Consider the following 11,592-nt stretch of genomic DNA (forward strand, 5'->3'; position numbering starts at 1 on the left):
TGTCACTTTTTAACGTGTTATCCATTGATAAGTTCTCATCTAATTTTCAAAAGCATCCTTTCAATTTCTCTCTGATGTCTCCATACACCATTTTCACTGTTGGATCCCAATTATCTTTTTAACATAGCCATTTCCTGAGCACATTCACCGTATGCAATTTTCTCTCCACTTCAGGTTAACTGCAAATTAGGTACCTGTCAGTTTTCAGGATTTATCAAAGTTCTACAAAGAGTGTTTTGTAAGTGTTACTTTAAATACAAAACAAACTGCAATCATATGCACTTTAAATAAGACACTGAGATAATAGGTGATTTAAACACTAACAAGCGAAGCTTTGATGTTTCTCAATAGGCTGCAAGTAATAAGCTGTTTGTTAGCCTGTTTCAATCATTGATTAAAAAATAACTCACACCATTGTACTGAGAAGTCTATTTTTGACTAACTGAGCAGGAGGAGATTTTAATGAAGTACTGAGCCACAGGCAGTAGTCAAGTTCAGCAAAGGCTGCAAATTCAGTCAGATCTTCAAACAGAAAGCTGGAAGTGCAGGTTTAACCCATTTACTGGAGTTCCTCAAATGAGTCTCAGGTAATGTGGATGAAGGGGAACAAGTGGATGCATTGTACTTAGGTTTCCAGCAGGAATTTGATAAAATATGGTGTCAAAGATTATTGCAGAAAATAAAAGTTCATGGTGTATGGGGCAACACATTCGCAAAGATTGGCTAGCTAACAGGTATTGGCGTAAAGAGGTCTTTTTCTGGCAGGATGTGACAAGTGATGTACCACAGGGGTCAGTGCTGGGGCTTCAACTTTTTACAATTTATATTAATAACTTCGATGAAGTGACTGAGGTATAGTTGCTAAATTTGCTGATCTCACAATGATAAGTAGGAAAGTAAATTGTGAAGAGGGCATAAGGAGACTACGGAGGGATATAGATAGGTTAAGTGAGTAGGCAAAAATCTGGCAAACGGGGTATAATGTCCCCCCCCTTTGAGAGTTGAGAAAATGGCACAAGATGGGGAGATGCTTTTTGGCCATCCAGATAGCAGCCAATGAAGATCTCTGCAAGTCAACAGAAGTCCTAATGTACAGAGCAGTTATCAATACCACATTGCCGTACTGTAGTGAAACCTAGAATATAGATCAGCAACATATGAGGTTGCTAGAGAAATTCCATTGGCAAGTTTTCCACCGTATTGTCCAGATTCAGTGGGAGAACCATTGGGCAAATGCTAATATCCCTCTGAAAATCAAATCCCCAAACACTCAGGGAAAACTCGTGCAAAATAAGCAATGATGGACTGGATGTGCACATTATAGCCATGGTGTGCTGGTGGAGCAGGGAGTAAATGCTTAAGCTGGTGGTTGGGATGCCAATTTAAGCATGTTGCTTTGTCCTTTATGGTATTGGTTTTGTGAGTGTTTTTGGAGCTGCACTCCTGACTTGTGTCTTGTAGATGTTGATAAGACTTTGATGAATCAGGAGGTGAGTTACTCATCACAGATTACCCAGCTTGTGACCTACTCTTATAACCATAGTGTTGATTTGGTTGGTTCAGATAAGCATGTGGTCAATGGTAACTGCAGGGAGGCTAATGGTGGGATATTCAGTAAACGTTCTGTAGTTGAATGCCATGGGCCGATGTTTAGATTGCAGATAGACATTGTTTGGTACTTATATGGAACAAATGTTTCTTGCAACTTAGCAGCACAAGCTTGAATATTAATCTAGTTGCTGCATGCAGGCATAACTGCTTCATTAACTGAGGAGTTACTATGACAAATGAATACTGTGCAATCATCAATGAACATCTATGCTTCTAACATTATGATGGAGGGAAGGTCATTGGTGAAGGACCCAAAAAGGCTGGACTGAGGATACTATCCTAAGGAACTCTTGTAGCAATGTCCTGGAGCTAAAATACACCTAAGATGATGAAGTAAAAATTTTGCCCAACACACTCTACTGATGGAAGGTGAAAGAGCAGAAAGAGCTCCTGCCATCCACATGCGCATCTGCTGACTATTGCAAGTTGTAGACAGGATCCCTTATATGATCAGGGTAGGCTAGTGTCATCTCAAGAGCTCAAGCTCAATTATATGGTGAAGAGGCTCACAATTGTTCCACCTGATGGGTATCCAAAATAAGCCACTTTTCTCTAATGACAGAAGGTAATTGATCTCCACCAGGATTAATTGCTTCAGTCTAGATAAGATTTGTAGCCTTTCTAAAAAAAATGTATTGATGGGTTGGGATAGTGTGGTGTGAGAATTTAAAAAATCTGCCCACTACTGCCTCTAAACCATATTTGCTCAGACCTTTATTTATATCCTGTGTTTCATTACTGCAGTTTAATTGCATCTTTATGAAGACTAATGTTCTAATCAAGTAACATGGTGTTTCTAGTTAGTCAGGGCACACCCATTATCCCTTCCATTGTCAATAGAGTCGTCAGAGCTGCTGTCAAAGTTCTTTATCCCCTGATACGAAATCACCATGATCAGACATCTAATAATGGCAGAGAAAATGGTTTTCTTAGGAGAGGTGAGGGATGACAAAATAAAATACTGCAATTTCACTACACAAAATAAAAATTGCAATCCTGCCATACCAGTGGTACAGAGAACTATAATTTTATTTAGTTTACTACATGGAAATTAGATTTTTTGTACTTTTTGTCATTTTTTAAATTTGATGTCCCTAAGATGTGAAAGTATATTCTTAGTTGAGAAGGTAAAATTTTCATGGACTTAATTATAAAAAATTCTTATATCATTTACTGGTAACCAAAGATATCCAGATGCAGACTGTCCTTTCAGAAGTCTAGACACTCGGGTTTCATTGCTTTTTTGTCCTTGAGCAAGTAGTAAATGTGTGCAGCATAGTGTAATTATAAAGTGCTGATGGCTTGAGATCAGTTTTTAGAATGTCACAAAAGTGCATCATATTCTACTGATGGATCTGTCAACCAGAACTGTATTTTGTTCCTTCTTGTCATTTATAAGAGATGAATAATTTATTCCCCAGTGATATAACCGTACAAAAATGCAAAATAAAGTGTTCTATGAGCAGATTTTTAGAAAAGGAGGAATTTGATCACATGCCCTTGAGTGAATGCACTAATCTCAAAATAGGTTAAAGACTCCCTCATCTTACTGGCCAACTCACTGCACTTAATACATGGTATGGGGACCCAGTGCAAGTTATGCAATTGACAGAAAGACAGACACCATCAGGCCAAAAATGCCTGCTGTCATAGGTATGGCGCAGAATTGGAACTTTTGCACTTGGTCAAACCTAAGACCATAAGACGCAGGAGCAGAATTAGGCCATTCAGCCCATTGTGTCTGCTCTGCCATTTGATTATAGCTGATATGTTTCTCAACCCCATTCTCCTGTCTTTTGCCCATAATCTTTGATTCCCTTACCAATCAAGAACCTATCTATCTTGGTCACAAATACACTCAATAGCCAGGCATCCACAGCTTTCTGTGGCAATGACTTCCATAGATTCACCACCCTCAAGCTGAAGAAATTCCTACTTTTTGAGGTACTTTGATTCAGCTGAACTGAGTGAGCTGCAAACCTTGACCAAATGTTAGTGCAGAGTCTTTAGATTCACGAACAGTCCTCAACCTTCTCACATACCGATTTCTAGACCTACGTTTATAATTGATCTTTCCAATGTTCGAAAAACAAGTAAAACTTACTTATTGACCAGGGGCCTGAAATTAACCTGCACCTTCCAATCTCTCATTCACATGAATTATTTCTGAGCAGGCACTAGACTAACAATTTGCCTTAAAGGGAAGCCTCAGCAACAGAAAGGGCATTGTGCATTACGTGGTATAATATTCCCATCCATACAAAAAAGCATGTCATTCAACTTTACTGAGAGCAATAACTTAGCAACTAAAATTACTGAACTAATGATGGATAATATGCCAGATTGAAAGGCAGTTCCTTCACGTGCAGGGGAGGTTTTGTGGTGCGGTGGGTAATGTCTCTGCTTCTATCCAGAAACTCTGGGTTCTAATACCACCCGAGAACTTTCTGGTCGAGGAAGGTGTATTCATAACATGGCCCAACAGGCCGAATATTAACCTGCAAAACCATCCAACATATGCCAATAGCAGATGGTAAGATTGGGAGAAATTCCTGGTCAGCTATGTGATGGAAAGAAATTTGGTGCCTCTGCCATCACTATCCATAGATCCTGACTACAACATGAATGTAAAAGTATGTGTTGCCAGAGCAACTTGGACTTCTGAGTGCTCTATTTCTGGCCAACTGAACTGCTCTTGCAGGGAGAGCAGGAATGGATACCACAGTCTGAATGACTTCTTATGCTGTATCTGTTCTGTGATTCTATGATTTCTGTGCAGGAGTCCTCCGCACACTCCAAGGAATGAGTAGTGTTGGAATAAAAAGATACACTTTTCAGGCAGTTTTCCTTTTGTAAAAGTGCAGTCCCTTTAAAAGGGAAATTGTAAGATCATATTGCAGGCTGCATTTTTTTGCTTTTGAGACAGGATATTGCATGTGGAAAGGTGAGGACTGTCTGATTTAGTGACACTGCCCTAGTTGCACTATGTTAATAGATACTGACTAGAAAGGACACCTGGGGGTGGGGGGTGGGGGGGAGGGGGTGGGGGGTGGTGCGGAATTATCTGGGTCCGCTCACTCCTGGCAAGAATCGTGATGGTCTGGAGAACTGGGACATCCCAGGCCAAGCTGCTGACCCCGATTGGATTCCCAGTCAGAGAGAGCGGGAATCCTATCAATATTCAAATTGCATCCTTAGATCTCATTAGAGGGCTGAGAGGCCAGTTCAACTATCGTTCAATTTGCTCCAGCCCATCCAGCCAGATGTCACATGGGTGTGAATTGGTACGTGTCTTGAAAATTAAGGATTTGGCAGACTGTGCACCGAGGGGGAACAAGGAGGTAAGTCATCACTTAAAAGTTACACTGTGGTGTACGGGGCGGGATGGGGTGAGGCAGGATCTCACTTAGCATCTGTGGGTAGGGGTGCCCATGCTGGTGGCTCAGGGGTAACCTTGGGTGTTCCTGGGATATGGGAGTGGCTGGCTGAACATTCTCATGCTGTGGGTGAAGGGTTCAGAGAAATTATTAAAATGCCACACTCAGGCAGCTGACCTGTCATTATGTAGTTTGGTATTGGTAGCATGTCTCACCTGTTATTCCCACTGATAATGTCATGTTCCCTGTCTATCTGCGTGTCTGCATTACTCTCAAAGAAATCCACAGGTACACTGGGCCAGCCCATGATTCAATCAGCAACCCAGGCCTGTTGTCACAGCTCCAAGAACTGCGCCTACTCAGTGGGTCATCAGCCACATTTGGGATTTTGCCCTTTCAAGACTGACTGTGTGGCCCATATACAAACACTCTCAATGCTTCTCAGTCACAATGTAGACCGGATGAAGGAGGGAGTCAGTGAAGGAGCAGATCAACCAGTATCAGCTGAATGGGTGCTCTGCTAGTCAGCCTATGTGATTCAGAGGAATGGCTTGCTGAGTCAATCACTCAAGGCCCCATTAAAGAATCTCACTCTTCTGTCTCAGCCCTGCAGCTGCTCAATCTGGCCTCATCTACAAGGTAGTAGATAAGATTTCTACACCTGTTGATCCTGCCCTGCTCCCCCTGAGATCTGAGGCACGATAGGACTCCTCAGTAGTTATTTCATTTCCTCAGCACACAGGTTCCTCACACAGCTCATGCAGGAATGCTTCAGGGTTCCTCAATGAGACACCCTCCACTCTGCTCCCAAGGAAATACAGGAGGAGCTCAGCAGAGCCCATTGTAGGCATAGCACTTTACAGACACGGGTTCACCAGGTGGACAGAAATGTAACTGATGTCTGAGGATTGACGCACCAAGGACTGGTGGCCAGGTAACTCGGGGGTGAGGGGGGGAAGAGGGGGTTGTCAAGTGAAGTGGGAGCACTGGAATGCCCTGGCTTTCTTGGGGGAGGGGGATGCATATCAGCGGAAAAGTTGCCAGTTCCTTGTGTGGTCACACTGCAGTTTGAAGTTTGATGACGTCCAATGAGGTTAGTGATCACCACATCCAGAAGCCATGGGCGAGTGAGAGGGAGCAGGGGCCAGTGTCCATGACCCTGCCATCTCACACTTGAAGGAAGCAGCTCCTGCAAGTTGCATTGGTCAACTGCAATGGAGAGGGTGTGTCAGTCTTCAAAAGCTGCATGACTCAGGGATAAGAGAGGATCAAGGGCAACAGGGCGTTTGATGATGTTGAACATCTCTCTCTGTCTGTCTCATTCTCTCCTTCCCCTTCTCTATCCTCCCCACAGAGAAAAGATGAATTTTGGCTTGCAGCCTGGCCAGCTAGCCTTCATGGTATTGTCTGCCATCGAGACAGATAGGCATTGGCAACAGCGGCAGGGCCATTCTATTGCCTATCCAGCACCAGGACAGCATGGTGGCACAGCGGTTAGCACCACTGTTTCACAGTATCAGGGACTGGGTTCGATTCCCAGCTTCGGTCACTGTCTTGTCGAGATTGCACATTCTCCCCATGTCTGCATGAATTTCCTCTGGATGCTCTGGTTCCCTCCCACATTCTGAAAGATGTGCTGGTTAGATGTATTGACCCGAACAGGCACCGGAGTGTGGTGACTAGTGGAATTTCACAGTAACTTCATTGCAATGTTAAGTGTAAGCCCTACTTGTGACTAATAAATAAACTTTACTTTACTTTACTTTTACTTTACCAAAGGAATCAGACCCCAAACGTCAGGAGGCTGCTGCAGAGATGCCAGTGTTGGCCTCCCATCAGGCTGAGGAGGGAGTATGAAGACAGTCCCTCTATAGGCCACGGTTGTACAGGAGGTGCTGGTCATTCAATGTGATGTCTAACAACATGTGCTGCCGAAGACTGTGCCTTCATAGGGAGATGGTGCAATGATTTAGCTCAACTGGCACCTAGAAGAGGAGGAAGAAGGCAACCTGGAGGTCATGGCTGCCTTGAGCTTTTATATGCATGGATTGTCAAGAAAAGGATGGGTGTGGGCTGGCACTTCTAATGGACTGAAATATTGCAGAAGTGCACGATGACACCAGAACGTACACCTGATGTCTTCCCACACAGCTTCATGTGCTTCCATGTGCCCACCCAAATATCATAAAATTCTGACCATCCACAAAACCTTGTGAAATGTGCACATGATTGATAAATAAATTTCAACACATGTTTTTGTTAGGCAAATGGGGAAGGTCACCTTGAAAAATTAGAATTTAATTGGAATAGGGAAGCAAATTAAGCTGAAAGTACAATTAGACAGATCACTAAAAATATCAACGCAGGTGGAGAAAGCCATAATAAAATCAAATGTTTAAGCGTTAAGATTTATTTGTAAATGGACAGGATTGAAAAGTAGAAAGGGTAATGTAAAGGTTGCATTGAACCTTGATTAAAACACATTTGGAGTGCTATGTGTACAGTTCTGGCCACCGTATTGCAAAGAGGGATAAAAGCTATACGTAGTGCACAGTGAAGACTTGCAAGTTGGGAATTCAGAAGAAACTTCTTTACCAAGAGAGTTCGAGAATGTGGAATTTGCTATCACAGGGAGTAGTTGAGGTGAATCGCATAAATATATATTTAAGGGGAAGCTTGTTAAACATAATAGAGAGAAGAGAATAAAGGGTTATGTTAGGAGTTAGACGAATGAAGATGGGAAAAGGCTTGAGTAGGTCATAAAAAACAGCAAATACTGTTGCTGTTGAGCCAAATGGCCAGTTTGTGTGCCATATTGGCCCCATATGATTTGGTTGCTTCTGTATAATTTGAGAGATTTTGCATTGCAGTATCTTCTACAGAGGACCTGCAACATGTGTGATTGAGACATGGCATATATCTCCTATGCCAACTTGAAGTCCAGTGTGCACATGCACAAACAAACTATCTCATCACCTTCCAATATCCAGTGTTCCACAACTGAGTTGGTTATGATTCTCAGAACCAGATATCATGGCTGCTGCTGGAGCTGGAACGTAGGTTCCATGAGGAGATTGCAGGCATCCAGAGGCTAGTGTTAATGGCCTTGGATGAGCAGATATTTGGGATAGCGTTGCCTTTCCTGCGCTCAGTCTGCCCATTAGCAGTAGTTCAATATGGGTGGATCCAGTGTGAAGGTGGCTGAGTTCTTGATCCTAATTTCATTTTGGTCACGATCTGAACTTTCACTTTTCAATTTGTCTGGACTGTTATTGAGAACCTATATTTGATGGTCAAATGCAACAATTATTTGAGATTAAGCATTGTACAAAATACATTTAGATATGTCAGTTGTATCAATAATATGGGCACTGCAACTGTACATATGCAGCTGGTGTGCCCTCATCAAATACAGCTATCTCCTTAACCAGTCAGATTGGTGCCTATCATGGGCCCAGTGAGTAAAGTTAATGCAAATGGATGTCAGAGTCCTCTGAACCCAAACTTCCGCCATTACTGAAGTTCAGGATCAGACTGCACTAGGAAAAATAAAATGGCACTGCTGATTTCAGAGTTGTTGCTTCAATGTTACCTGCCTTGAAGGATGTGTTTATATTGCTGAGTGAATCTTTTTTCTTTTTGTCCTTTGAATAAATATGATTTTGTAGCCGCTGTCCTTGTTGCAGAATGCAGTTAGCCTTCTACGCTTACAGGCATGCTAATAAGATGAACAGGAGAAGATATGCAGGTCCATTCAAACCTACTCCACACAAATGATGTCTAGAACATCATGAATAGACCCCTTGTTGTCCCCTGTAGCTATGGAATCTCTTGGGAGATGCAAATAAAACCTGAAAAATCCTAGGCTAATAAGAGGAAAGTTTACACAATTTTGCTCTCTCCCCCTCAGGTGATCAGAATCCATGAGGTCACTTTGTGAAGAACATCATGTGTAACATTAATGTTTAATAGTGTGCTGGTCTGCCATTCTTTGCAATTGTGTTTTATTTAAATGCAGGTGAGTGAAAAGCAACCAGAATCCCCTTTGCAGCTGCTGAAGTAATTCTGCTAGGCTTGTCCAGAGGAAAAAGATCTTATTATAAAGTAGAAATTATAGGCCAGTAAGTTTGATGTCGGTGGTGGGCAAGTTATTGGAAGGTGTGATAAGGGATAGGATCTACAAATAATTGGATAGACAGGGACTTATTAGGGAGAGTCAACATGGCTTTGTCCGTGGTAGGTCATGTTTGACCAACTTATTAGAATTTTTAGAGGAGGTTACCAGGAAAGTGGATGAAGGGAAGGCAGTGGATGTTGTCTACCTGGATTTCAGCAAGGCCTTTGACAAGGTCCCTCATGGGAGGTTAGTTAGGAAGGTACAATCGCTAGGTATACATGGGGAGGTAGTAAATTGTTTTAGACACTGGCTCAAGGGAAGAAGACAGAGAGTGGTAGTGGAGGATTGCTTCTCTGAGTGGAGGCCTGTAATTAGCAATGTGCTGCAGAAATCATGTTGGTTCCATTGTTGTTTATCATCTATATCAATGATCTGGATGATAATGTGGTAAATTGGAACAGCAAATTTGCTGATGATACAAAGATTGGAGGTGTAGTGGACAGTGAGGAATGTTTTCAAAGCTTGCAGAGGGATTTGGACCAACTAGAAAAATGGGCTGAAAAATGGCAAAGGGAATTTAACGTAGACAAGTGTGAGGCATTGCACTTTGGAAGGACAAACCAAAGTAGAATGTACAGAGTAAATGGTAGGATTCTGAAGAGTGCATTTGAACAGAGGAATCTGTGAATACAGGTACAGAATTCCCTAAAAGTGATGTCACAGGTGGATAGGGTCGTACAGAGTGCTTTTGGTACAGTGTCCTTTATAAATCGGAGTATCGAGTATAAAAGTTGGAGTGTTATGGTAAGGTTGTATAAGGCATTGGTGAGGCCGAATTTAGTGTATTGTGTACAGTATTGGTCACCTAGTTACAGGAAGGATGTAAATAAGGTTGAAAGAGAGCAGAGAAGGTTCACAAAGATGTTGCCGGGACTTGAGAAGCTGAGTTACAGAGAGGGATTGAATAGGTTAGGACTTTGTTCCCTGGAGCATAGAAGGATAAGGGGAGATTTGATAGCGGTGTATAAGATTTTGATGGGTATAGATAGAGTGAACATAAGAACATAAGAAATAGGAGCAGGAGTAGGCCATCCAGCCCTTCGAGCCTGCCCCGCCATTCAATAAGATCATGGCTGATCTGTCGCTGCTCAGTTCCACTTTCCCGCCCTCTCCCCATAACCCTTAATCCCCTCTCCTATCAAAAACCCATCAACCCGCGTCTTAAAAATATTTAGCGAGGCAGCCTCTACCACTTCAACGGGCAGAGAATTCCAGAGATTCACCACCCTTTGAGTGAAGAAGTTCCTCCTCAACTCCGTTCTAAACCGCCCCCCCTTTATCTTGAGGCTGTGCCCCCTAGTCCTATTGTCTTTTTTGAGCGGGAAGAGTCTTTCCACCTAGAAGGATAAGGATAAGCATAGAAGGATAAGGGGAGATTTGATAGCGGTGTATAAGATTTTGATGGGTATAGATAGAGTGAATGCAAGCAGGCTTTTTCCACTGAGGCTAGGGGAGAGAAAAACCAGAGGGCATGGGTTAAGCATAGAAGGATAAGGGGAGATTTGATAGCGGTGTATAAGATTTTGATGGGTATAGATAGAGTGAATGCAAGCAGGCTTTTTCCACTGAGGCTAGGGGAGAGAAAAACCAGAGGGCATGGGTTAAGGGTGAAAGGAGAAAAGTTTAAAGGGAATATTAGGGGGGGCTTCTTCACGCAGAGAGTGGTGCGAGTGTGGAATGAGCTGCCGATAAAGTGGTAAATGCAGGGTCACTTTTAACATTTAAGAAAAACTTGGATGGGTTCATGGATGAGATGGGTGTGGAGGGATATGGTCCAAGTGCAGGTCAGTGGGACTAGACAAAAAATAGTTCGGCACAGACAAGAAGGGCCAAAAGGCCTGTTTCTGAGCTGTAATTTTCTATGGTTCTGTGGAACCCCCCCTCACTCTAACCAAGCACCTACACTATGTTCCTTGTGATTTTAAAAAAGAGAATCCAGTGCCCTCCTCCTATTCCCGCAACACCATTCTTTGAACCCAAAGGTATTTGCTGTTCCTCCACCAATTGCTTTAGGTAATAGTGCTTCCCCTACTCACATCCACCCCACCCCCCCTCCCTGATCCCCATCCCCATTGTCAGTTCCGTCCATGGAGAACTTGGGGGCTCCTGGACTGCTGGGAGGCTTTGCACAAAAATACAAAAAATATTTACAAGGGACACAAGCTTTTAAGTAAAAGTTATGACCATCAAGGTACAATTCACTTATTGCTTAAAAATTCTTTGTCATATGATTTCCAGATAAAATATCTTTAAATAATAAAATCTTCCTGGATCTTCCACAGGACTTTAACTGTCCCTGCCCCTATAATGGTGCTGATGCTTTCAAAGGACAGGAATTGTCAAAAGTACTTCTTTTCTTCAGGGATGCAGCCAGTACTGTGCTCCAAAGAGTGCTATATGCCGCCTCCCTCATTGCAATTACCTAAT

This window comes from Carcharhinus amblyrhynchos, chromosome 7 (genome assembly GCF_965287045.1).
Source record: "Carcharhinus amblyrhynchos chromosome 7, sCarAmb.v2.hapA, whole genome shotgun sequence".
NCBI lineage: Eukaryota > Metazoa > Chordata > Chondrichthyes > Carcharhiniformes > Carcharhinidae > Carcharhinus > Carcharhinus amblyrhynchos.